The following is a 26,534-nucleotide window of genomic DNA, read 5'->3' on the forward strand; positions in this document are numbered from 1 at the left end:
AAGATGTGACATTTTAAAGAATAAATGCAAAAACAGTGCTTTGAAGTCAATAGCGCTAGAAGGTTACTTGAGGTCGCAAGGGACCGGGTAAATCCGAAGTTCAGGCTGACTGTGATGGAGGGCAGGAGGGCTGCACGACTCACAAAGGTGTCGCTGAAAAAGTACCTTAGACGGAGAAAAGCGTGAATGCTGAGGGCACCATGCATTGATCTTTTCCATGCAGTCGGGTCACTGCGTCTTTGTCAAGCTCTGTTGAAATGAAGTCAATGTGGTGTCGCCGAGCAATGCAGAACATCGTCGTCAAGCCTTGTCAGCTGTATAACCGCTGTTGTGGAACACAAAGGTGACATTGCATCAGTTTTTTAGCAAAACAGCTGCATAACCCACTTCTGAGGCCCAGGACTGGAGGGGGCACCTCAGGCAAGGGTAGGACTTATAGATTGCAGAGTCCAGCAGTGCCAGCAGAATTGCAGGAAGTCTCTTTGTATCCCTGAGACTCCACAAAACAGGAGGCAAGCCAGCTAGCCCTTAGAGGCACTCTGGGTTCCAGTGAGATGTGTCTAGTCTTTGTCCTCAGCAGGGCAGAGATCAGCAAGCATCATGGCAGCTCAGCAAAGAAGAGAAGCAGTTCCTTGAAACAGTCAGTCCAGGCAAAGAGTCAGATCCCCAATACTGATACCAAAATGTGCCGTTGAAGTGGGGAGTGACTTCAAAGCATCTCATGAAGTGCATAAGTATCCATTTCAACCCTGTCCTGTCTGCCAGGCTATCTGCGGGGGTGCAATCAGTCCTTTGTGTGGGGACAGGGTACAGCTTATTCAAGTAAATTCTTAGCCCCTCCATTCTATACTGCCCAGGCAAGGACATCAGCATGCAGACATATGTAGATGGGTACTCAGACACACCTATATTTTCTGTGTTGCAGCTGTCTAGAAGGAATGCATACAGTATAGCTGACACCCATCCCCGATCTGTATTGGGGGGGAGGATGTCAGGCACACAGGGTTATACGCACAGAGAAATGTCCTCATTCTATAAGTGGCATTTCTAAAACAATAATGCTAAATCCAACTTCACCAATAAGGAGGATGTATCATTACCATTCTAAACATACGAAACATGAAAAAACTACTCCTCAGTGATCAGGAATTACAGCTCAAAGGTGTAATAAGGAACTCCTAATGCTAAACGATGAGAGGAGTAGGCCTCACTGTAGTGAAAAATGAAATAAACTGTTTGGCACTACCAGGACATGTAAAATAAAAAGTACATGTCCTACCTTTCACTTACATATCACCCTGCCCTTATGGCTACGTAGGGTCTACCTAAGGGATGGCTTATATGTAATAAATGAGAGTTTAAAGCTTGGCAAGTAGTTTTAAATACCAACTGGAAGTGGCAGTATACTGCGCTACAGTTTCAGGCCTGAGAAAGGTTTGAAAGGCTACTTATGTGCATGGTGGCACAATCAGCGCTGCAGGCCCACTCTTTTAGACAACAGTGGCCCCTGAAGAGGGAGGAATTTAGGGAGCAATGAATAAAGACTCAGTCGGTACTATATTGGATTGACATGTCCAGCCAGACAGAGGTCTAATATTTACTTTCTTTAACAATAAAGGAGGTATTACACAGCAATATACAAGATAGGACACAATCCTGTGCCCTACTAAACACATGAACATCATTTACAAGTAAGGACAAAACAGGAAACAAGGGACTTTTAGGCAAAAGCTTAACGGTTTGTTGCACTTAATGAATACACAGTGTCAAAGTACAACAAAACACAATATACACCTTTACACATTCAGTACACTCAGGTTTGGAGTGTATAAGGTGTTTCAAAGTGTTGACAGTGTTTTGAGCATTACGCGGATCATCATCAGGACATAGATAGTATGCCTAAAGTTAGAAAGCCTCAATTGCCGAGTAGGAGGGAAGGGAAGTAATTACGGCAGCAGAGTACGAGGATAGGAGAGTGATCCGGTGCTTCCGATTACCTGACAAGGCAACTCTGGGGGTCAAATTCGCAATTGGTTCCCGAGTGGGTTCCAAGTTCCCTCAGGTAGTGAAAGCCGGCATGGTGGCCGGTCTCGATGTGGGCACAGCTGCACAATCGCGAGTTCTGTGGGGTGCAGCCCACTGGTAGCATTTAATTTACAGGCCCTGTTATGTGGCATACCACTTTACAAAAGACTTACAAGTAAATCTTATATGCCATACAGGTGAACACAAATTATACCATGTTTAAAGGAATGAGCACATGCACTTTAGTACTGGTCAGTCTTGGTAAAGTGCCCAGAGTCCTAAAGCCAACACAAAGAAGTTCAGAAAAAGAGAAGGAGGAAGGCAACAAGTTTGGTTTGACCTTTCAGAGAGGGCCATTTTCCAACAGTACTTTTCTTCAAAATCATATACATACAATCCCGCTATGCTCGGCGCAAAAGAGCTGCCTATGGATGTACCTAACGTCTGCAAAAATATCTGGTCTTCGAACTCAAAGTAATTTCTTTTGAGTGCTAGTCTGGCACATTCTAGAACAAATTGTCTAGGTGTTCTAGAAGTCCAATCTTCTTTTGCTAGTGCTCGTTCTAGCACTTCCAGTGTGGCATCCTGGGGGATGCTGGTATACAAACTCTCTATATCGAAACTCACCAGGATGGTGTCATTGTCCACGGTGAGTTGGTCTAGAATTTGTAATAGACTTTTTGTGTCTTGGAGGTATGTGCTAGTTTTTTGCACCATAGATTTGAAAAACACATCGCAAAATTGTGAGAGTGGTTCTAGAACCGAACCAAGGATTTATGGGTTGAAACATGTAGACCTTTTTAACCAATAGTTTTGTAACATTCACATTCACATAGCACACTTTTGCTATTTTTATATTTTTCAATACACTTATGACACCATAGCCTACCTAATTAGGCACAGGTGCCACACTCAAGAATAAAATACTTGCAGTGAGTAGTGTTGGCCCTTTTTAATACACGTTTTGATAGGTATGAACACATAAAAGAAAAATACTAACCAGCTCCACGGTAGTCAGGTGTCGCAGCACACCCTATAGGCACTCGGCCTATGGGGTGGGACCCCGATGATGAAGCATGTCACCAACTAGGTTGGTGAGTGAGGGGTCTTCTAAAAGGATATGCATTATCCAGTAACAGGTTGGGGCATATTGTGCAGATTAGAGCACTCAAGCTTATAACTAGAGAAACATTTCTCTATCTACGAGGGGTTACTCCTCTATTGTTTTTGTAAATTGTACTGGGGGACCAGGAGTTCCCACCTCACATAGTGCCTGTATATTTCCCTCACTCTCCCATTTGTTATTAAGTTACAGTAATCCAACCTAGATACAATAAGCCCCTGAATAAGCAGCTTCTTCGATGTCAACGGAAGAAGGGGCAAAACTTTCCGAGCTGCACGGAGGAGCCCAAAGCAGACTCCTGCCGTTCGTTTTGCCTGGGTCCTAAAGGAGAGGTCCTGGTCTAACCAAACCCCAAGACTCTTAATCTCCTCTTTAGGACTGGGGAGGCCGCCTAGACAACTGGGCCAAACAGTCGTGGGGAGTGAGGGTCCTTTATGCCCTAGCAGCATTATTTCGGTCTTTGACCCGTTCAGTTTTAGAGCTGATTCACACATCCAGGTGTAGACTTTGGACATGCAAGAATGCAGTGCATCTGGATTTTCCGTCAGCTGGGATAGAGCCACCACCAGCTGAGTATCGTCAGCGTAGCTGACGATTTTAAAACCAAAAGGGGCCACCACATCCTCCAGGGGGGCCATACACACATTGAATAATGTGGGGCTTAGGGAAGAGCTCTGTGGCACACCACACTGGAGGGGGATAGATGTCGACCGTTCACTGCCTTCCCAGACGTGGTACGATCGGTCGCTAAGAAATGACGTAAGCCATTTCAAAGCCGCACCTGTGACCCCCAACTCTGACAGCCGATGGATCAACACTTGATGGCTAACAGTGTCGAACAGTGCCGAAAGCCGCACTGAGGTCCAGGAGGATCACTGCCACTGACCCTCCTGAATCCAAAATGCTCCTAGCTTCTTCCACAACTGCCTGCAGGGCGGTGTCCGTGCCCTGACCAGGCCGAAATCCAGTTTGTGAATCACGCAACAGGCAATTGGACTCCAAAAAGTGGGAAAGATGACGATTTACCAACTTTTCAGCAATTTTACCGAGTCCCGGGAGCAGGGAGATGGGCCTGAAATTAGGCAAGTCCGAAGGATCCAGACTCGGCTTTTTCAGGAGTGCTTTCACAACTGCTCTCTTCCAGCTAGGTGGTACCAGGCCTTGGGCCAAGGAGGCATTAATAAGATCCATGATAGGGTCAACAATAATAGTTGACGCCTGTTTCAGGATCCTCATGGGAACCGAATCCCTAGGGGAACCGCTCTTCATGGAGCTTAGTACTTTACGGACCTCGTCTGCTGATACTGGGCCAAAAGCTTCTAGCTGAACAAGAGCACCCCTAGGTTGGCTACCAGCGTCTGCTCTCTGGTCCGCCTGAGGCAAGGCACTAAGAATCTTGTCTATTTTAGTATGAAAGTAGTTTGCCAGCTCCTCACATTTGTTTCCTGGGCTGTCGTGGGTTACTGGGGGCTCGGGAACTCTAAGGAGTTCCTTAACCACTCGGAACGTTTCTCTCGAGGAATTCGAGGAGGTATTGATCCTCTCCTCAAAAAATTGTGTCTTAGTGCGGCAAAGAGCAGCTTTATATGCTCTTATCGCCGCCCGACATTCCTCTCGATCAGCTTCCCCCCCATTCCCTCCTCCAGGCCCGCTCCAGCTTCTTACAACCCTTCCTCAATGTTCTTAGCTCGGGCGTGTACCAGGGGGCAGAGCCCATTCTCTTCTCTCTTTTCAGCACTCTTCTTTTGGGAAGAATGACATCAAGGGAGCTAGTCAGCCACTGATCGAAATTCGCGTCGGCCCTTACTGGATCAGGAACTGGAGAAGGGCAGGTACATTCCAGATTGGTGATCCAGTTACCCATCGATAACCTGGACCAAGCTCTTTCTAAGGTATGAACACATGGGGGGGGGACCATTACTTCCCTTTGAAAAGTTAGGGGGACCAGAAAGGTTGTCTGACCACGGAAGGGGACTAGAGGGCATAGCCCTGAGAAAAGGAATATTGGTAAAAATCGGGTCAAGAAGGTGGCCCTTAATATGCGTGGGCCCCGAATTTATCAGATCCATCTCAAAGGCTTTGAAGTCGCCCTGTAAGTCCGCCGCTACAGAGTCTGTAGGGTCATTAAAATGGAGATTGAAATCACCTAGCGCCATAAAGTTGGTAGTGGAGGACGCTGACAGCGTGACTTTTTCCATCAGAGAACTGAAGAAGTTACCCACGCTACCCGGAGGGCGGTATTCTTAGCTCTACACCGATATGACTCTCTATATATAATAGCAATACCACCCCCTCGCCCCACAGGCCGATCCTGATGGTATATTAGGAAGCTTGGGGGGAGGGCCCGTACGATATCGGCGCCTGAGCAAGATGTAATCCATGTTTCCGTCAGGAACAAAATGTCACATGCAGTGGACATGCACAGTGAGCATGCTGCTGCAATGCCAAACATACACCCAAGGCAAGCCCTGGCAGTGCCCACCAGACAGCCATTATGCTGGTGCTTCTGCTAATGGGATGATGACAAGAATTTCTTATTCATGCAAGAATATAATAGATCTTTTTTCATTAGAATACGAGTAGATCACAGCCTAGTAGTTTAATATCTTAGCCCTGAAAATCGTTTTTATGTTATTCAAGGTCAAAGCCAAGTTGATAGTTATGTAGAGATCTACATTTGAAATAACCCATAAGAGGAGAAGAGTTAACTGTAGAATTAGAAGAGGCAGTTGTGTTTAAACCAGAGCTCAGGTGGAAATCAGAAATAACACCAAGAGAATACTCCATGGAGAGATATACTGTATGGGTGGTTAATGGTACAAGACCTACCTTTGCGTTTCAGATCGTGGAGTTGGCTTGAGGACTAGGTTAAATGGGTCGACATCTGAGTAGGAAAAAGGGCAGAGTGGAAGGCGACTGGTGTGATGAGGCACTGATGGGTGCACACAGGATTTGATGCATTATAATGCAGCCTTATAATACATCCAATTCTTACAGAACCCATATTAAAAATGGCTTTGGTACATTTACAATGCTATCCTTATTTGCAGAGGTTCTTTAACTGGTTTGTTAGATTTTCATAAATGGTTGAACAATAAGGACAGCAATTTACAGTTTACTTTAGACTCCAACAATAATTTGATGAATTTTTGGGATGTTAGTATAAAAAATGATTCGAGTATTTTATATGTGTGTCCCCACACTAAAACCACAGCAAGGAACACACCATTAAAGTATAACAGCCGCCACCCAAGAAATCTTAGAGACAACTTACCCTTTGGGCAATTTTTACACAATAGGCGTAATTACCCTAAAAAGGGCGATTAGAATCCAAAATTCAGTCAGCTAAGCTGATTGCTGGGGGATATCCCTATCGTCTTGTGAAAAGATCCCTCAAACGAGCATGGGATTGCTATCGGCATTCACTTCTGACAGTAAATGATTCTCATTTCACATGTGTATCTACATTTGGAACATAATCCAATATGATAAATAAAATCATCCCAAAAAACTGTCATCACTTACACTCTGAAAACTTTGCTCTAGAAAAAAACTGTGGGGCATATTAACAAGGGTGATATCGCCACTTTAGCTGGACTTTTTCTTGCTAAAGCGGCAATAATTTTATCGCCCGATTAGCAAGCTGTCGCTAACAGCAGTTAGCGACAGCTTTTAGGCGATAGCTACAGGTTTAGGGCCTGCTTTGCATGTCAGCGATATTTATCACTAATGACATACAAAGTGGGCGTACCCAAACTGTTAGCGACTGAAAACAGTTGCTAACACAGCTATCGCCTATTAGCAAGGCAGGCTAAGCAATAAAAAAAATCGCTCTAAGTGCGATTATCGCTAAAATCTAACGCCTGCTAAAAAGTTCACTTACCTGTATAGTCAATGGGGAGTGGATTATAAGATAGAGACCCTATTGGCGTTAATGCGGGAATATCGCTGGATTTCCAGTGATATTCTCGCATTGAGCCGCTACCGCCAGATATTTTATCGCATTGGAGCTAAACGTTGCTAATAGCATGTTATGTCTGCGATTATAATATCCGGCGATGGGCAGCGACAAAAAATAAATGCGCTAAGCGCATTTACCGATAATTATCACTATTTGTTGCTAATATACCCCGGCTTTTTCCTTTTAAGGGGGTGTGAAACGCGAGCGAAGATCACAACAAGCATCAGTGAAGCAGCACTTTTCATTGGAAACAGCTTTCATTTCAATAACTTGCAGAGATGTCTGGTGCAGAAATTGTGTTCCCTATAAAGCGCTGGCTGAAGTGCCACATAGGTGCAGTCATTATGCATATTTCCAAGGAAAGTGAGCAATAGCACGAAATTCCCTTGCTAACCATTGCTTTTCCACTATGACTGTGATATGGCAATACACTGGCACGCTCTACTGGTGTTGAATGTCAGTACCTGTCTCAAGTATCAGGATTGGTTTTCCCGTGAAATGCCCACAATGTCCCCACTGACCTTCTGACAAAACCCATTGGACAGATAAAGTGCAACAGTCTTTTGACATTGGCTGCAGGGTTCTGAGAGTGAGCTATACATGAAAGCATCTCATCTTCCTAGTCTGCAACCATATCAAGGATTACGTCATGTGAGAAGCAGTAAAAGGCAATGACAACTTTTCTGGACATGGCAAAGATGTTGATCTCTTGCCTGCAACCCATATCTCTTCTCAAATATAAGGGGCATAGCTACAAAATACTTACCAGTGCCATAACTGGGGGGGTGGTGGGTATGCTCTGAGCAGCACGAGTATTGGGGGCGGTGGCCTCCCCCTGCTATCACCTGCCGTCTCGTGCAGTATCAGCCTCCACTCCTCAATGTGTTTGCTGTGAGGGGGTGGTGAACTGAGAAAATACTTGCCAGCACCCCCCAATCTCTTCACTGTGGCTGCCGCGGGGCGGCAAACACTGAGACGGGCATCCATAGGGCTAGCTATGCCACTGATACTTACTGACACAGAGAACCAAAAATGGGACTCCTTTACTCATGTGGTCAGCCTATATGTTGTTTGTTGCTAATGGTTTACACCTGTAGACGAGTTGCAAAGTCCTGACTTTTTATTTCCCCCTGCCTCTTGCATTAGCAGGGATGTTGCATGTCATGCAAACGTTGTTGCAAACTTTATTTAACAAAATTGATGGAAAAATATTAAATCATTTTCATGCAAAAATATAAAAATCACAAACATATTACAAACAGTTTTTTATAAATACATTTAAAATATGTCTCCTTTAATTTGCTATTTTTCCTACGTGTTATTAATGCTATTTCTTGGCTCCATTTAGGTCTCTGGGAGTGTGTTATAGTACCAGCAACTGGCCATGAGTGGTGGTTGACTTACTACAAGGTTTTGGTGGTGTATGTTTGAGCAATTTTCTTACTATTTTTTGGGTGTATTTTATCATGTGTCCCTCACTGAACCCATCCTTAAATTTCACTATAACCCACCCATTTCATAGTTGATATTCCTCATTTTCTGACCACTCCCTCTTGTATCTCTGCATTTGCTACTAATACCTATAACTCTGTGTATGGCTGCTTCTACACACATGACTGAGATTTCCTTACAGATATGATAGGAGAGGCGGAGTTGGTGATCTCCAGCCATAGTTATGTGAATTGCATTTTATAGTTTGAGAAGTTGTACTAACAGAGTACTTTTTTATGTATTCCAAAATGCCTTTTGTGAAATGGGCCCAGTATCGCTAGATTGGGATATGCTCCTCATTTCATATTTGACCCAACTCAATTCACTTACTGTGAAACTACAGCTAAACATATGGTTACAGTGAAGCATAAAGCCATATGTTGGTTGGGTACATTTATACTTTGACCATGAAGAATTCATTCTCTGAGCACTGGGTATGTTTAGGCTACACTGCTGCTAATTTGTCCATGTGTATACCCCAGTGCATGGTTAAGTTGGATGTATGACGTTATAACGCATACTTTTACTCCGCAGACCATTACAACGCGACTTTTACTCCGCATACCGTTACAACGCATAGCGCCTTGGGGCGCTGGATAGTGGTAAGTATAATTTACTATTCTAACTCCAGTCCCCGTGGACCCTAGGGAAGGTGTTGGATAGTAAATTATACTTATTCCCTATCCTAGAGCGCCCCCCAGCGCAATGCGTTGTAATGGTATGCGGAGTAATGGTCGCGTTGTAATGGTAGTGCGGAGTAAAAGATCCGTTGTAACGGGTGTATACCGGTTAAGTTGTGCAACACATAATAGGCAAGGTTTATTTTGTGCATTACTTCAAAGCAATACAGTAGCACCCTGTTAGAAATGGGGATTTCTGGTTGGCTAAGGCTAGCGCCAAAGCCAGGCAGAAACCACCACTCCAGTCAGGGCAAGGGAGTCACACGCCAAGATAACCCCTGCTCACCCCCTTGGTAGCTTGGCACGAGCAGTCAGGCTTATCCCGGGGGCAATGTGTAAAGCGTTTGCGCACGCACCCAGCAACAACACCCAAGGCCCACCACAAAGGAAACTCCACACAAGGTTATATATAAAAATAGCCATTGTATTATACCAAACACATTAGATAATAAACACACAATTTACAATGTGCCACTGGCACGGGTGGAATTTGTGAGAAGTTGGCCTGATATATATGATGCTCACTAGTTCTAGTGATCACCTTGTATCATGCCAAGCAACCCTTATGGTGCAGGTTGTAAAGTCAACCGTATAGACAAGCTATCCTAGGGGTAGCATGGACTAAGCAGTCTTAGGCTAAACTCTGTAAAGGCATGTGAAGCAAGCTGTTTTACCATACACAATCCCTTGAATACCAAATGAAAGGACACCACACAGATATATATTGAAAATATATATAGATTTATTACTACAAATATCCCTGATACTCTTTATGAGCACAGAAGCAAATGCGTTAAAACAAAACACAGTTTAAATACACAAAAGTTGCACAATATGGATGAGCCCTAGGGGCCACCTAAACCATATACTAAAATAGTGGTATAAGAACCACTATGGGGAAAGTGAAGAGGCCTAGGGCCTGGGGAATCGCTGGAGCTGTTCGGGGCTAACAGTGAAGAAGTCGGGAAAGGCCCGCGGGACTCGGGTGCAGTGCGGAAAGTGCACGCTTTACCAATGCAATGTCAATGGTGCGTAAAAGTTACAAAGTTAGTTAAAAAGGAACCTTCCGAGTGACCTAGAAAGCTGAAACTTTAGACACAGGCCCTAGAGGTGTGTACCAGTGTGGGAACACCGGCGGAGCTGAGTTACCTCACCCACAGGAAGCGGGTGCATAGGGTCGAAGTAGTGTCGGGTTTCGTCACGCAGGTCGATGGTGCTTGGAGCTGAAGATGCTGCAGGCGGCTCGATGTGAAGAGTTCCGGTGGATCCAAGGGTGGATCTGAAGAGGTGAAGACCTGAAAGCAGAGGGGACAATGTTCAAAGTCACTAGCCAGTGACTACCGTGGAACCAGACTGGAACCAGGCAATGTCGGGTGCAAACAGGCGTTGAGGTGTAGCTTCTCTCTGCAGCCACGTGGACACGAGGGGTCGAAGATGTCCAGGAGTCGGTCACGAGCTGTCCCATGCAGGCTTCTCGCTGTTGGCGGTGTCGGCGACTTGATAGAAGCAAACAGGCCTTGGCTAATGCAAGCCATGCAGGAAGTAAAAAAGGCTTGTTACTCGGACCAGCAAGGACAGAGCAGGTGCTCCTTTTTACAGAAGCAAGGGCAAGTCTGGAGCAACCAGACCCGCAGTGAAAGTTGTAGGTTTCGTCGCCAAGATGGCCGCTAGCCACGTGGCAAGTGGACGGGATGGCGCGTCGAGTGGCACAGTGCAAAAAGGCCCCACGCAGATCGTGGAGATGCTGGGGGGCTGATCTTCGGTGCAAGGGCTGCTCGAGGTTGGGGTTTCTCAAACCCCAAAGCACAGCGTCGAGGGTGCCTCTGATGCTGCGCAGTCAGCGTTTCGGGGGTCTTCCAAGATGTCCGGTCCCACGTCTCTCGGTGCCTCCACGGGTCCCTTCTTTGCAGGGACTGTGGATCGGGCGGTGAAAAGTCTGGGAGTCTGAGTCTTGTCAGGCTCTGGGCTCGGGCTCCGGCGGGAGGCGGCGGCAAAGCAGACGTCGAGTTGCTGGTTGGTGCCTGTGTTCACAGGGTGGTCACTCCTTGGCCACAAGGGAGATTCTCTTCCGTCTTCTGTGCAGCAGAATGTCGAAGTCCAGTCTTCTTCTGTATTTCAAGTTGATTCAGGATGATCTGAAGTCTCAGGACACAGCTCCCACTCTTATTCGAATCTGGGGGGCCGGATCACCTACTAGGTCCCTCCTCTGGGTGGGACCAGGAAGGGGGGGGGTTACACCCCCTTTCCTTTGTCCAGTTTCGCGCCAGGACTGGGGCTGGAAAGACCCAGCACCGGTTTGAACTGGCCTATGCACAGGGACACCTTGTGTGCCCCAGGCATGTCTGATTCTATTCATCCCTGTCCTACCCAATACACAAAATCCTGTCTGGAGTGTGTGCTAGCACCTCCCCAGGCAGGAAACCCTTTGTCCAAGCTGCCCTCGCTGGAAGGACTCCCAGCAGCAGGAGGTCAGACTTGTGTCTGTGGTGGCAGCATCCATTTTGTGATGCTGAGGCTCTGTTTAACTTTAACCGGGGTTCAGGCTAGGTACATGTTGTGTCCCTCTAGAAGGGTGGAATGCTACCCCCGTCGCCAGAACTGGCGAGGGGGTAGTATTCCAATTCGTATGACACCTTACTCGACATGTTTTGATAAAGCCAAACCCAAGATAGCATTTAACCGCGAGGTTCATAATGCACTTAAGAGTATATGGTATGGCAATATCATGAAACAGCTAAAGGACATGGTTCCGAAAGCTGCAGACAGGCTCAGCTCATGCCAGAGCACCATCTCACATATTTCCAAGCACTCTGCCTCCAGGATTGATGAGGCCTTCCATAGGAGTGACTGATAGGAACATATGTGTCCATTTTAGGTTAGGTATAGGCATACTACACCTAAGTAAGGGGTGGTTACACCGACTTACCCCAGCTGAGTGATCAGCCAGTTGTGTCAAATATGGAGGCCAGGCCAGGGGTGGCACAATACATGCTGCAGCCCCTGGTAGGCCTTGGAAGCACCTATGCCCTGGGTACCTGGGTACACTGTTACAGGGGCAAATAAGGTGAACCAGTTCCAATTGTGTATGTACCTAAGGTACATGGAGTCCATTTTAAGGAGAGAGCAATTAGCCTGGGGCCCTGAATAGGAGGATCCCAGGCCAACTATGTCAAAAACCAGCTAAACACCAGGCAAAAGGTTTGGGGGTAACCATAGTCAGATATCCACCTTCCTACATAACCCCCCCCCCCAAACGAAAGGAGATAAGGCTATCCTTGACCAGGTAAGCCTATATTGCCTAAGTGGCCATATAAGGAAGTACCAGCTCTGGCTTGGTTACCCCCTGTCTCATGGTCCACTAAGCAATCCCTCACCCTAAGGGTATCTGAGGGTCTCCACCATAGGGAATCTCTACCTGTGGTGTGTCTTTGCAAAGTTAAAGGCTGGTGTTGGGATGGAGTACTGAAGTGAGGTCCCTCTGTAGGACTCAGCTTCCTCCAATCACTCTCCACCATGTGTGCCTTTCTTTCTTTGACTGAGTTGCACTGTGCTCTCAGGGTCAACCTCTGGCTACCTAAAGCTGGAGGCTGGGTCCCTCTTGTTGGCTTACTGGAGGGACAGGTCAGGTTTGGGGCCTTGGGGTCCCAGGGTTGGCTGTGCCCAACAGAATCCATCTGTGGGAGGTCTCTAACTACTTTTAAGGGGGTGTTTCTCTTTCCAGGTCGTCATAGGTGGGGAATATTTGGCCTCTTAACCCTCTAGGAATACGTTTTAATCTTTGATATTGTTTTAGGGTCACCCCATCCCACCATTTTGAGTTTTCCAATTTCTTTAATCTTTCCAATTTCAGAAATTTGTCCTTGAGACCCTCTACACGAGGGGGATTAGTACTGGTAGAAGCAGATTGAGTGGACATCCCTTTGGCTAGGTTATCAAAAAGCTCTTCTGCCACTTTGGTACGATCCATGTTATGGAAAGATAAGTCTCCCTATCTAGGGGTATTCTAGATAATTCGGGATGAAGAAGAATTCAACGTTGTGCGTGGCGGCTACCCTGAACTGATAATAGAGTGAGAACTTTGGAAGGCTTTTGATCAGTTAGGCTCCGGGTGCACTGCCCGTATATACGCACATCAGTATAGAATTGCTGGCTATTTAGGTGCAAGACGGCGAGTGGAAAAACCTTAAACCACTCAATAGAGTAGAAAAACACCTACCCTAGCAAGAACAAAATTGGTTGCCGTTGCACTCAAGACGGTGTATACACTGTTAAGTAACAAAAAGCAATCCACAATTAACAAAATGACCGAATTATCAAAACAAAAGAACTCTCGATAGGTAAATGGCTGGCTGTATGCAACATTAAAGACTCCAAGATTTACCTATCGAGAGTTCTTTTGTTTTGATAATTCTGTCATTTTGTTAATTGTGGATTGCTTTTTGTTACTTAACAGTGTATACACCGTCTTGAGTGCAACGGCAACCAATTTTGTACTTTTAAGGGGGCTCCCTCAGGAGTTTTTAAAGTTTTCACCTCACTAGGGCTACTAGTTTCGGTGCCCCTAATCTGTTGATGGGGTTGCTTTATTTGACAGGGGGCCCTTTGGGGCTCACTGTCCTTCTTGTCCTCTGCAGCCCTGGGCTGAGCAAGGCAAGGTAGAGAGGGGCAGGATACCTGCTCCAGACTGGTTCCCACCTGAGAAGGGTCCACTGTCATCAGAGGCTCTGTCAGGCCAGGCCTAACAACCTCTGGGACAGTTCCTTCATCAGGGGTAAGATCAGTTCCCTGAGGAGGCTGATCCTTTCCTAAAGTCTGGTGGGAGGGAGATTTCTCTTCCTCCGCAATGCTCTCAGTTTGGGTGGAGTGATCCATCATTTCAGGCTTCACTACCCAGGTATCAGTTTGAGTTTGGGCTGTGGCCATCACAGCCCCACCAACCTTTTCAGGAGGAGACTCAGTTTGGGTATGAGCTGTTATCATAACAGCTCTGCTAATCTTTTCAGGAGGGAAGTTAGCTAAAGATGGGGCTGAGGTTTGCTCAGCCCTACCAACCTTTTCAGGAAGGACATCTTGGATTGGGGCTGTAGTCACCACAGCCCCACTAACCTTTCCATGGAGATTTACCATTCTAGAATGGGTTTCTTGTTCAACCTCAGCCCAGGCTGAGATTTCTAAATCATTCCCCAGTAGACAATCTACAGGCAAGTTTGATGACACTGCCACTCTCTTTGGGCCAGTGACACCTCCCCAGCTAAGATTTACTACTGCCATGGGGTGATTGGTTTCTATTCCATCAATGTTTGTCACCTGATATGTGGCATCAGGTAAAAGTTGCCTTGAGGGGACTAGACATTCAGCCAACATGGTGATGCTAGCCCCTGTGTCTCTAAAGGCCTCAACTTTCAAGCCATTGATGGGGGGCTCCTGTCTATACTTGCTCAAAGTGTTTGGGCAAGCAGTGAAATTGGCAAACCCCATGCCAGTCTCATAGAAAAGAGTATCTGAGTTAGGGGACCTGGATAGGCCAGATTCCACCTGTCCTCCAAAAGTAAACCCACCCAGATTCCTGGGTGTGCTCCCACTTCCTGGGGGATTACTGCTGACAGTAACAGGAGGTGTTGGAGCTGGCTTTGGAGGTATATTCTCTTTATTGCCATTCTTGGGACAACAGCTGTCTGTTTTGTAATGCCCAACCTGTTTACAGGCATAACAATAAGGCTTTTTCTGGGTTGAAGAAGTGTCTTGGGACCCACCCCCATCCTTGGAGTTTTGGGGCCCTGGGGAAGTATTTTCCTTACTTTTATCCCCACCCTTCTCTTGAGGCTTGGTAGTCTCTTTCTTTTGGTCACCACCCTGGTTCTTAGGCCTGATCCTGGTTCTGACCCATTTGTCTGCCCTCCTACCCAATTCTTGTGGGGAGGTCAGATCAGAGTCAACCAGGTGCTGATGTAGAAGCTGATTTTGACAATTACTTAAGATTTGCTCTCTCTTTTTTTTTTTTAAATCTTTTTATTATTTTGCATCACAGGGGTACATCATACATATTATACAACAAGATATAGACATAAATGAAATAATAATTTGCCACAGAAATAATTTTATAATATAATTAATCCCCATATTCTCTCCACTTTCCGTTTAGCCTGAAGACCCCTAGTATTAGCCAAAGCATATTCCATACTGTGTATTTCTTTTACAAGGCTCCACCACTCAGTAACCTTTGGTGAATTTTTCTGAACCCAGTCTCTAGCAATAGTCTCTAGCAATAGTCAATCTAGCACAAGTAATTAGGATATTCAGTAGATCACATAATATATTATTTTCCCCTGACGCTCCTATAAATACATCTTTTAACGAAAACATAATAGGAATACCAAGTTTAGTAGAAATAACTTTCGATACTCCATTCCAAAATTCAGCAAGGTTTGGGCACGAAAAAAACATATGAATGATATCAGCTCCTTTCAAATCACATTTGGGACATTTTGTACGATCACTAAAATTGTTATTCGATACCCATTTGAGAATCCGATCCGGTGTGTAATACAACTGACATATAGAGATTTGCTCTCTCATAATTAAATTATACAATCCTGTATAGTCAGTAACCTTACTTCCCAGCAACCAGCCCTCCAGAACCTTAGTGGCACATTCAACAAATTCAGACCAGTCCAGAGTCTGTGTCTTCTGGGTGTCTCTGAACATTAACCTGTACTGTTCAGTGGTTAGGCCTAACCCCTCAATCAGAGCACTCTTCAGGACCAGGTAGTTTCTAGAATCCCCATCACTAACTGTGAGGAGTCTGTCTCGGCCTCTACCTTCAAAGGAGAGCCACACGATTGCTGCCCACTGCTCCTGAGGGACCTGCTGTACTTTGCAAGCTCTCTCAAGTGCAGTCATCCACTTGTGGATATCATCCCCAACTTTGTAGGGGGGCACAATCTTACTCAGGTTTCTATTGTCATAGGACCTGTCTTTATCCTTAAGGATAGTGCTGCCACCAGTGGAATCTAATCCACTCTCTCTAGGCTGCCTTACTCTAGCAAGTTTCTCTTTGGCCAGGGCAACTTCTAATTCTTGTCTCTGGATCCTAAGTTCAGCCTCTCTCATTTTGGCCTCATGTTCCCTTCTCTGAGGGCTAGTGAACTCCCTTCTGGAGTTACCATGAGAACCTTTAGAAACATGGGAAGTATTGGACTCACCTGAGTGATTCCTCCTCCTCCTATGCTCCTGGTTAAGTCCATTTGGGGGTCTGAATGGGTTGGACCCACCTTCAGTCCCAAATAAGCTTAAGTTAGCCTGGTTAAGCCTGCTGACTAACACCTGGCTATCTCTATCATCATCAGAATCACTTTCTTCTACCTCCTCTCCCTCTTCTTCCTCAGGCTGAGTATTCCCAGTGGTCTGGTCTTCCTCATCTAACTGGATGACAGGGGCAGGGGCATCAGGGTTATCATCTTCAGTGGGGGATCCTCCATCTCCAGTCCCTGAGGGGCCTGGTTTGGAGTTCCTTAGAGCTTCAGACTGGTCTAACAGCTCTCTGAGGTGTCCTGCTGTAGGAGAAGGACCTGTTTGATTCCTCTCATGGAACACAGTTGCCTCAGTTCCTTAAATGGAAAGGTAGCAAATTTGGATGGTGCCCTTGGAGGGTCACTCTCAACAGAGGTGGTTCCATTGGATCCCTCTGCTCCAGACATTGCTCTAGTGTGGTGGATGTGTTGCAATCTACCTACACTGGTGTTTTCCTACAAAACCTATCTAGTAGTTGTAGTCAGGGTGTGCTACTCCCTATCCTCTACAACAACTAAGTTCAGTAGAACTTAAGTATATCTAGTCTTGTTTTAGTGTACCTATCAGGTACCTGTATGATCTTTCAAATGATATTTTCAAAGATTGTAATGGTAAAACAACAGCAAGCTCAAATCCCACCGCTGCCACCAATGTGAGAAGTTGGCCTGATATATGATGCTCACTAGTTCTAGTGATCACCTTGTATCATGCCAAGCAACCCTTATGGTGCAGGTTGTAAAGTCAACCTTATAGACAAGCTATCCTAGGGGTAGCATGGACTAAGCAGTCTTAGGCTAAACTCTGTAAAGGCATGTGAAGCAAGCTGTTTTACCATACACAATCCCTTAAATACCAAATGAAAGGACACCACACAGATATATATTGAAAATATATATAGATTTATTAATACAAATATCCCTGATACTCCTTATGAGCACAGAAGCAAATGCGTTAAAACAAAACACAGTTTAAATACACAAAAGTTGCACAATATGGATGAGCCCTGGGGCCACCTAAACCATATACTAAAATAGTGGTATAAGAACCACTATGGGGAAAGTGAAGAGGCCTAGGGCCTGGGGAATCGCTGGAGCTGTTCGGGGCTAACAGTGAAGAAGTCGGGAAAGGCCCGCGGGACTCGGGTGCAGTGCGGAAAGTGCACGCTTTACCAATGCAATGTCAATGGTGCGTAAAAGTTACAAAGTTAGTTAAAAAGGAACCTTCCGAGTGACCTAGAAAGCTGAAACTTTAGACACAGGCCCTAGAGGTGTGTACCAGTGTGGGAACACTGGCAGAGCTGAGTTACCTCACCCACAGGAAGCGGGTGCATAGGGTCGAAGTAGTGTCGGGTTTCGTCACGCAGGTCGATGGTGCTTGGAGCTGAAGATGCTGCAGGCGGCTCGATGTGAAGAGTTCCGGTGGATCCAAGGGTGGATCTGAAGAGGTGAAGACCTGAAAGCAGAGGGGACAATGTTCAAAGTCACTAGCCAGTGACTACCGTGGAACCAGACTGGAACCAGGCAATGTCGGGTGCAAACAGGCGTCGAAGTGTAGCTTCTCTCTGCAGCCACGTTGACACGAGGGGTCGAAGACGTCCAGGACTTGGTCACGAGCTGTCCCACGCAGGCTTCTCGCTGTTGGCGGTGTCGGCGACTTGATAGAAGCAAACAGGCCTTGGTTAATGCAAGCCACGCAGGAAGTGAAAAAGGCTTGTTACTCGGACCAGCAAGGTCAGAGCAGGTGCTCCTTTTTACAGGAGCAAGGGCAAGTCTGGAGCAACCAGACCCGCAGTGAAAGTTGTAGGTTTCGTCGCCAAGATGGCCGCTAGCCACGTGGCAAGTGGATGGGATGGCGCGTCGAGTGGCACAGTGTAAAAGGGCCCCACGCAGATTGTGGAGATGCTGGGGGGCTGATCTTCGGTGCACGGGCTGCTCGAGGTTTAGGCTTCTCAAACCCCAAAGCACAGCGTCGAGGGTGCCTCTGATGCTGCGCAGTCAGCGTTTCGGGGGTCTTCCAAGATGTCCGGTCCCACGTCTCTTGGTGCCTCCACGGGTCCCTTCTTTGCAGGGACTGTGGATCGGGCGGAGAGAAGTCTGGGAGTCTGAGTCTTGTCAGGCTCTGGGCTCGGGCTCCGGCGGGAGGCGGCGGCAAAGCAGACGTCGAGTTGCTGGTTGGTGCCTGTGTTCACAGGGTGGTCACTCCTTGGCCACAAGGGAGATTCTCTTCCGTCTTCTGTGCAGCAGAATGTCGAAGTCCAGTCTTCTTCTGTATTTCAAGTTGATTCAGGATGATCTGAAGTCTCAGGACACAGCTCCCACTCTTATTCGAATCTGGGGGGCCGGATCACCTACTAGGTCCCTCCTCTGGGTGGGACCAGGAAGGGGGGTGGTTAGACCCCCTTTCCTTTGTCCAGTTTCGTGCCAGGACTGGGGCTGGAAAGCCCCAGCACCGGTTTGAACTGGCCTATGCACAGGGACACCTTGTGTGCCCCAGGCATGTCTGATTCTATTCAGCCCTGTCCTACCCAATACACAAAATCCTGTCTGGAGTGGTGCTAGCACCTCCCCAGGCAGGAAACCCTTTGTCCAAGCTGCCCTCGCTGGAAGGACTCCCAGCAGCAGGAGGTCAGACTTGTGTCTGTGGTGGCAGCATCCATTTTGTGATGCTGAGGCTCTGTTTAACTTTAACCAGGGTTCAGGCTAGGTACATGTCGTGTCCCTCTAGAAGGGTGGAATGCTACCCCCGTCACCCGAACTGGCGAGGGGGTAGTATTCCAATTCGTATGACACCTTACTCGACATGTTTTGATAAAGTCAAACCCAAGATAGCATTTAACCGCGAGGTTCATAATGCACTTAAGAGTATATGGTATGGCAATATCATGAAACAGCTAAAGGACATGGTTCCGAAAGCTCCAGACAGGCTCAGCTCATGCCAGAGCACCATCTCACATATTTCCAAGCACTCTGCCTCCAGGATTGATGAGGCCTTCCATAGGAGTGACTGATAGGAACATATGTGTCCATTTTAGGTAAGGTATAGGCATACTACACCTAAGTAAGGGGTGGTTACACCGACTTACCCCAGCTGAGTGATCAGCCAGTTGTGTCAAATATGGAGGCCAGGCCAGGGGTGGCACAATACATGCTGCAGCCCCTGGTAGGCCTTGGAAGCACCTATGCCCTGGGTACCTGGGTACACTGTTACAGGGGCCAATAAGGTGAACCAGTTCCAATTGTGTATGTACCTATGGTACATTGAGTCCATTTTAAGGAGAGAGCAATTAGCCTGGGGCCCTGAGTAGCAGGATCCCAGGCCAACTATGTAAAAAACCAGCTAAACACCAGGCAAAAAGTTTGGGGGTAACCATAGTCAGATATCCACCTTCCTACAGAATTTACAGGGGATTATATACATAGGACAGGGCCACATGGGCCACTGTCAGGAATAAGCACTTGGTAGAACTAGCACTTTGTAGAAATAGCACTTTGTAGGAATAGCACTTAGAACATAGAATAATTATAGCAATAAATAGAAAATGCAGAACTCAACCAGTAACCACTGGGAACAGTTAAGTACACACCACGCAATCCTAACCACCTTAGGCATACACACTCAGGGAACCATGAACTCACTAGCATAACTATGCTAGGTAAAACAACCTCCTAGGCATGAAAAACACATGTAGAGGTATAGGCAAAAAGCATTGCCAGTCAGTCAAAAAATAACTTTATTTGGTTTATCATAACCATAAAGCATATAAAACACAATCTATTGCATGAAAAAAAAAGAATTAAAAGCGAAGCGTATTTTCACTTAGTTAAAATAATTACAATTTCTGTAAAAAAGGTCCCTTTCTGGCCTGAGCTTTTAGTCTTTTCCAGCTTTCATGAGTAGATTTTCTACTAATACCATGAATTTTACCCCCGACTTATTAAAATATTTGATGAGGCGCCCATCCAACTTGTTACCGCATGTCTACAAGTGCGAACGTGTAAATCGATTAAGACTGTTTTCAACAAGTTCCTTCTTTCTACTTTTACTGCTTCACAGACGCACAGTAGGTGGCTTAAAGTTTCTGTATGGTACCCACATAAATGACAAGCCTTTGTTTGCTGTGTATTTTTCCAGGTAGGAACCAAATCCTTCGAGCAGTGATCGCCAAATCTAAATGCCACGAACCTCCTTTTTAATGATAGTCGGAAGTGGGCTGCTAGGTAGGGTTGTGGTTTTAAGCTTATATATGAGTTTATTACAGCCCATGCATGGCGGCGTTTGGCCAATCTCTGTTTATCTTCTGCAAAGGATAATGCCTTTGCCCTGTTGTTACAGACTTTGTTGAATGAGGACCTTTCCAGCTTGCTGTTCCATGCTTCTTCGATTTCTAGTTCCTCCAGGGCAATACGCAGATGGTCACCCCAAGTGTTTGAGTTTCTTTGATCATATTGTAGTTTTATTTCTGTCCAGCATAGGTTGTTCAATGTTCCCATTTCCGCTGCTCTGAGTTTCCAGCATAATTTCACCACGATTGCTTTCCTTTGGAATTCTTGGTTCTGGAGCACAAATTCCAAGCGTATTTGTGCTGGCGACGAGCCTTTGAAAAGATTGAATACTGCTTTATAGACCTTGATTTGTAGTTTGTTTAAGATATTGATTTCTTGGCCGTGCCATGTTTCCAATCCATAGGATAGGGTTGGGAGCAATTGTGCTGCCATGATTTTTAGGAGATGCCGATGTGAAGGGCATTCCAATTTCTTATAAAGCTGTTTATAGGTAAAGGTTAATGATTGGGCTTTTGCTGCGATCTCCCTTTTCTTATCCGCCCGAGACAAATTTCTTGCCAATTTGATACCCAAATATGTGTAAGCGCTTATTTCCTCTATTTGTGAGTTCTTTGCGTACCATTTGTATTTCCTGGCCTTGGGCCCGCCAGTCTTACTACCTTGGTTTTTGATTTATTTAGTTCCAGGCCTTGTGCATCCAGGTAGTCTATTAGTTTGTTTATGGTCCTATGCAGCCCTATCGGGGTTTGACTCACCACCACGATATCTGCGTATTGCAGAAATTGGATGGGCTCATTTGCCAATTTTGGCGGATGTCCGATTACTTGTAGCAGGTAGTTATTTAAATCAGCCAAATATAAGTTGAATAAACAAGGAGAGAGTACACAGCCTTGTTTTAGTCCGTTTGTTATGTTTATTTTTGTACTGATATTCTTCTTCAGTCTCCTAACTTTACGGTGGCCCATGTTTCTCTGTATAATGATGGTATTGCGTCTATCAGTGGCTGTGGGAGTCCCCATGCTTTCAATTTCTTCCACAGGCGGTCACGTGGCACTCTATCAAAAGCAGATTTCAAGTCTATGTAACAGGCCAATAGTACTCCCTTTTTTCTTTCTGCTTTTTCAGTTAAGATCGTCAGTGCTGCTAGGTTGGAGATGGTACCCATGCCTTGTCTGAAGCCTGTTTGAAATTTTGGGATGGTGTTATTTTCCTCTGTCCACTCTTGTAGATGTCGTAGAATGCATGATGCATAGAGTTTAGCCTCAACATTGATAAGGGCAATCAGCCTGTAGTTCCCAGGTTCAGGTCTGCTGCCGTTCTTGTAAATTGGGTGAAGCAGGTTGCCACTCCAAGACCGTGGCATGTTATTGTCACCAAACAATTGATTAAATACGGTTGTAAGGTATTTAGCCCAGACGTCAGGGTCTCGTTTGAACAGGGCGTTTGGCAGTCTGTTTGGTCCTGCGGCGCCTTCAGCTTTCAATTTTTTTATCAGGAATTTTGTGTATTTTACTGTTGTCAATGATGTTTGATCGTTGGCTTCCCAGCTGGTTAGGTTTTTTACTTCCTCCCTTTTGGGACCGGTTGCCTCTGGGTCTGGTGCTTTTCCTTTTCCTTTGTCTATACTATCTTCTTCACACATTTGTGGTCCTGCTTTGGGGTTGTACAATTCATCCATGTATTCCAGCCACGTTGTTTCGCTTATTCCTACATTGTGTAGGGTTCCATTTCCTTTCATTAATTTATTGATTAAACCCCAAAATTCTCTGCTGTTCGGTAATTTACTTGCCCACAGCAGGTCTTCCCATATCTTTCCTGTGTGTTTCCTTTCTTCCACTCTGCACTCTTCCTTGTATTCTTTTCTCATTTTTTGGATCTTACAATTGTCACTATCTCTTCCCGTTCTAATTGCTCCGGCTTGTTGTCTTACCTCCTTGGCGATGTTTCTTTTTTTATTTCTCAGCTGTATTGTGTACAATGGCTCTTTATTGGCCCCATACATGCCATTGTTTCCTGGTTTTGATGGAAATTTATCCAGTAGGGATGTGTTTAACTTCTCCCAGTCTTTTACCAATGAGCGCGCTGCTGGCTCCTCATGATTCTCTATGTGTTTTTTCACCACGTCCATTATCTCTTCGATTATTGTTCCTCTCCATTTAAGTTTCCTTAAGTTATATGTTTCGGGTAATGTGACTAGCGATGCTACACACTCTCTTTGCAGTAGGTTTAGGTGTAGGACTGTTTCTTGGGGGAAGTGGTCGCTCTCCGGTCGTGTTATAATACGGAAGTAATCGACCAGGGGTGCGAGGTCCTTGCTGATTATTGTGTAATCTATAATTGATTGTTTATTCCCACTAGAGAAGGTAATACCTGCTGGTTGGTCTCCCTTCGTGTTTCCATTTAGTGTGACAAGACCTAGTACTTTCAGCTCGTTCCATGTTTTTTGAATTCTATTCTTATTGTCGTTACCCCCTGTCAGATTGCAATTAAAATCGCCTGAGATTATCATCTCATGATTTTGATGTGTAACTTGTAACATTTTTATTATGTTTATCAAGGTTAACAGTTTTTTTCATTTTCTTATTCTTTTCGGGGTGAATGTATATGTTTGAGACAATTAACTTCCTCTCCACTCCGTTTGTGGGGTGATAACATTCCAGTTTTATAACTTGGATCCAGTTTTCTCCGGCATCCATTTCCTCTATTTTCCATTCGTATTCTATTGTTGTATATATGGACAGGCCCCCTCTTGGACGTCCATACTGGGCAATTTCTTCTGCCATTATATGGAATTCTTCATATCCTGCTATGTGCTTTGGTGTTTCGTTCCACGTTTCTTGTATCAATATTATGTTAAATTTACTCAAGAAGTTGATGGTCTCTTGGTCTTGTTCCATTTCTTTAAATCCGTGGACGTTCCAGGAGCAGACTGTTATATTCCTGTCATGTTGCTTAGTGACCTTCTTATTTTGTTCACTACTGGCTATGTTGTTTTCATCAGGATCGGTGTAAATCCAACATGTGGGGTATCCAGGACCAATCTTGATTTCCATCTGACTGGGTGATCGTTTGTCTGAGAGTTATATTTTGTTGGGTTGTGGACATACTTCTCGCTCCCTTTAGTACAGAGGTAGTCTTTCCATTTATGTTTGGCAACAGAGGTGCCTCGTTGTTTAATAGCGGGTACGGGTATTTTGTTAAAGTTGGGTAGGATAATATTATGCCCCAGGCTGCAAAGACCGCCCTTGTGGAGTAGATCAGTTCCGTTGTCTCTTTTGATGCCCATGTTGTTCTGCTTACTTCCAATTCTGTCTCCTTGTTTGTTTGGACAAATTCTACCGCCAGTTTGGGAATTCCTCTGAATAGTCGCAATAAGTTTCCCCTGTTTAGTGTATCCCTTTTTCCTTTTGTTTGGTATTCTGGCCTAAAGATTAATTTACAGCCTGTCTCTATCGGATCCGATTGAGGTTCATGGTTTTGAATTTGTTCGCTTTTTTCCCTTGTCATTTCCCAGGTCTTAGTTATGCTCAGGGGTTCCATAAAGGGTCTTTCTTTTAAACGTGGTTTTGCTGTTGTTCTATAACTTGTGGCTGGCCTGGCGTTTTCCTTGTGGGATTTGCCCGAGGGTGCATTGCAAGTCCTGCCTTTTTTATCCAAGGTTATATAGTAATTGGGTAACAGTACTCAAGAGACGTTCCACCTTTGGTCCAGGGCTCTTTCCCCATTTAGGCAAATCAGATTTATCTTCGTCAGATCTCCTTATGGTTGTTATTACCTGGTCCAAGTTTTTTGAGCCATCATGGGTTTTTGCTTTGGCAATGTATTCCGTGGATCTTGTTTCACTTTCCTGTATTTCTGTTACTGGATTATTTCTCCCCCTTGTTTGCATATTTTCTGTTTCATCCTCTATGTTAATTATTTTATTTATTGTTTTATCTTCTTCTGTCTGTTCTCTTTTTGTTTTGAATTGGGCGTTTTCTGGTGACCACTGGTTGCTTTGCCTGGAAATATAAAAAGGCCCTGGATTATCTGATGTATTTATTTCTTGGTTGTTTACTTCTGCTTTTGTGGTCTCATCTGCTATCTCTGTCACGCTTGTATTGCCTTTTTGTGAAAATATGGCATAATTTTGTCTTTTTTCCTGCTTGGTTTTTAAGATAGCGCTCTTCCTTGCTTTCCGCGCTCGTTTGCGTTGTCTTTTGGTTTGGTTCTCCAATAAGCTTGGTGAGGAAGGGGCATTGTTTTCACTGAGCTCGTTTCCCTTATCGTTTGATATATTTGCTTCTGTTATGTTTATGGTGTCTGCAGATTCAATACTTCGCCTCGTATTCCTTTGTTTTTCGGACCTTGTGATTTTGCCTTTGTTTTCTTGGACCGATGTTTCTTCTGTTTGCCTTGTTGTTTGCGCCACGCGTAGAATTTCGGTCAATATTTCTGGTAGGGATGCCAGTTTATCTATTATTTTGCCGCATCTACAGCTTTGATCTAATGGTTTGCTTCTGATTTGGCTGTCTTTATTTATTCCTTTGGTTATTTGATCTGTGATTTTGTCCAGCTTAGTATTGATTCCTGCTTTGTGTGTTGCGATCAAATTCATTAAGTCTACCTGGACGTCTAATTTATCCGATTGGAAATTTAAAACAGCAATAGCTTGTTGTAGACTTCTTAATAGCGATTCGCTCCAGGTGACCGACTCTATGTTGTTCGGTTGAATTAGAATCCCTCATATGGAGTCGAATCCGCTTACTGATGAAATGGTAATTGGAGACTGTATTTTTACATATTCTTGTGTTAGTCCCCTTTGCACCTTGTCTGATTCTTTCCAATTGTTGGGGCTAGGGGTGCGCTTGATGGGGGTTGAAACAGCTCCCCTTTCTGTACCCTATTCCCTTTTTTCCGCAGGGCCCATTTCTTTGTGCTTCCCTTGCCTGTTCGCCCCTAATTCCTCCTCCCTATGCATGTTAAATTCTACCACCTCTATGAGATCGTCTTCCTCGGTAATTGAAAAAGATCTTGACCAGACTATCTTTTGGGGGTTTCCTTGTGGGTTAGCTTGACCTCCACATTCGTTTTGGGCCATTTTTGATATGTGACTATGTCCTACTTCTTCTTCATTGCTTTTATCAGGCATTGTTGTGGGTTGAATTATGGGTTCGTTTATCTGTGCTGTTGTTTTTAATAGCCATTTTTTTAATGCTAATTTCTCTTGAACCAGTGTTCCTTCATTTCCTTCTGTTCCTTTTCCTCTTTTTTGTTGCAACTGTTGTAGTTATCTTGACTCTGATTCCCGTTGTGCCGGGCATTTTTCCTCTTTTATTTTGCTCTTATTTGCAGATTTGTTTGCCGATTTGTTTTGATCTTTTGTTGTCACTCTTCTCCTATTTTTATAAGTGGGTGCTTGGCAAACTTTTCCTGACCTCTCTACTCAGACTGGGGCTATGACTGTTCGAACGGTCTTTTCTGGTGTGCACAGCCACCGTCTCTTCTTTTAAGAGCGTGAGTCCTTCGTGCCCTTTATGTATTTGGCGCCCTCTGAGCACGTCAGGGCTCAAAGTGTCAGAGTTACCCTTGTCATAGCAGCTGCTTGCTGTCTTGCCCGTGCTACCATTGTCCCCAGTGCCTTCTGTGCCCCCTGTGGCTTTCTTAGCGCGTTTTGCGGCTCTTACCTCAACTGGCGCCGC

This window comes from Lissotriton helveticus, chromosome 2_1 (genome assembly GCF_964261635.1).
Source record: "Lissotriton helveticus chromosome 2_1, aLisHel1.1, whole genome shotgun sequence".
NCBI lineage: Eukaryota > Metazoa > Chordata > Amphibia > Caudata > Salamandridae > Lissotriton > Lissotriton helveticus.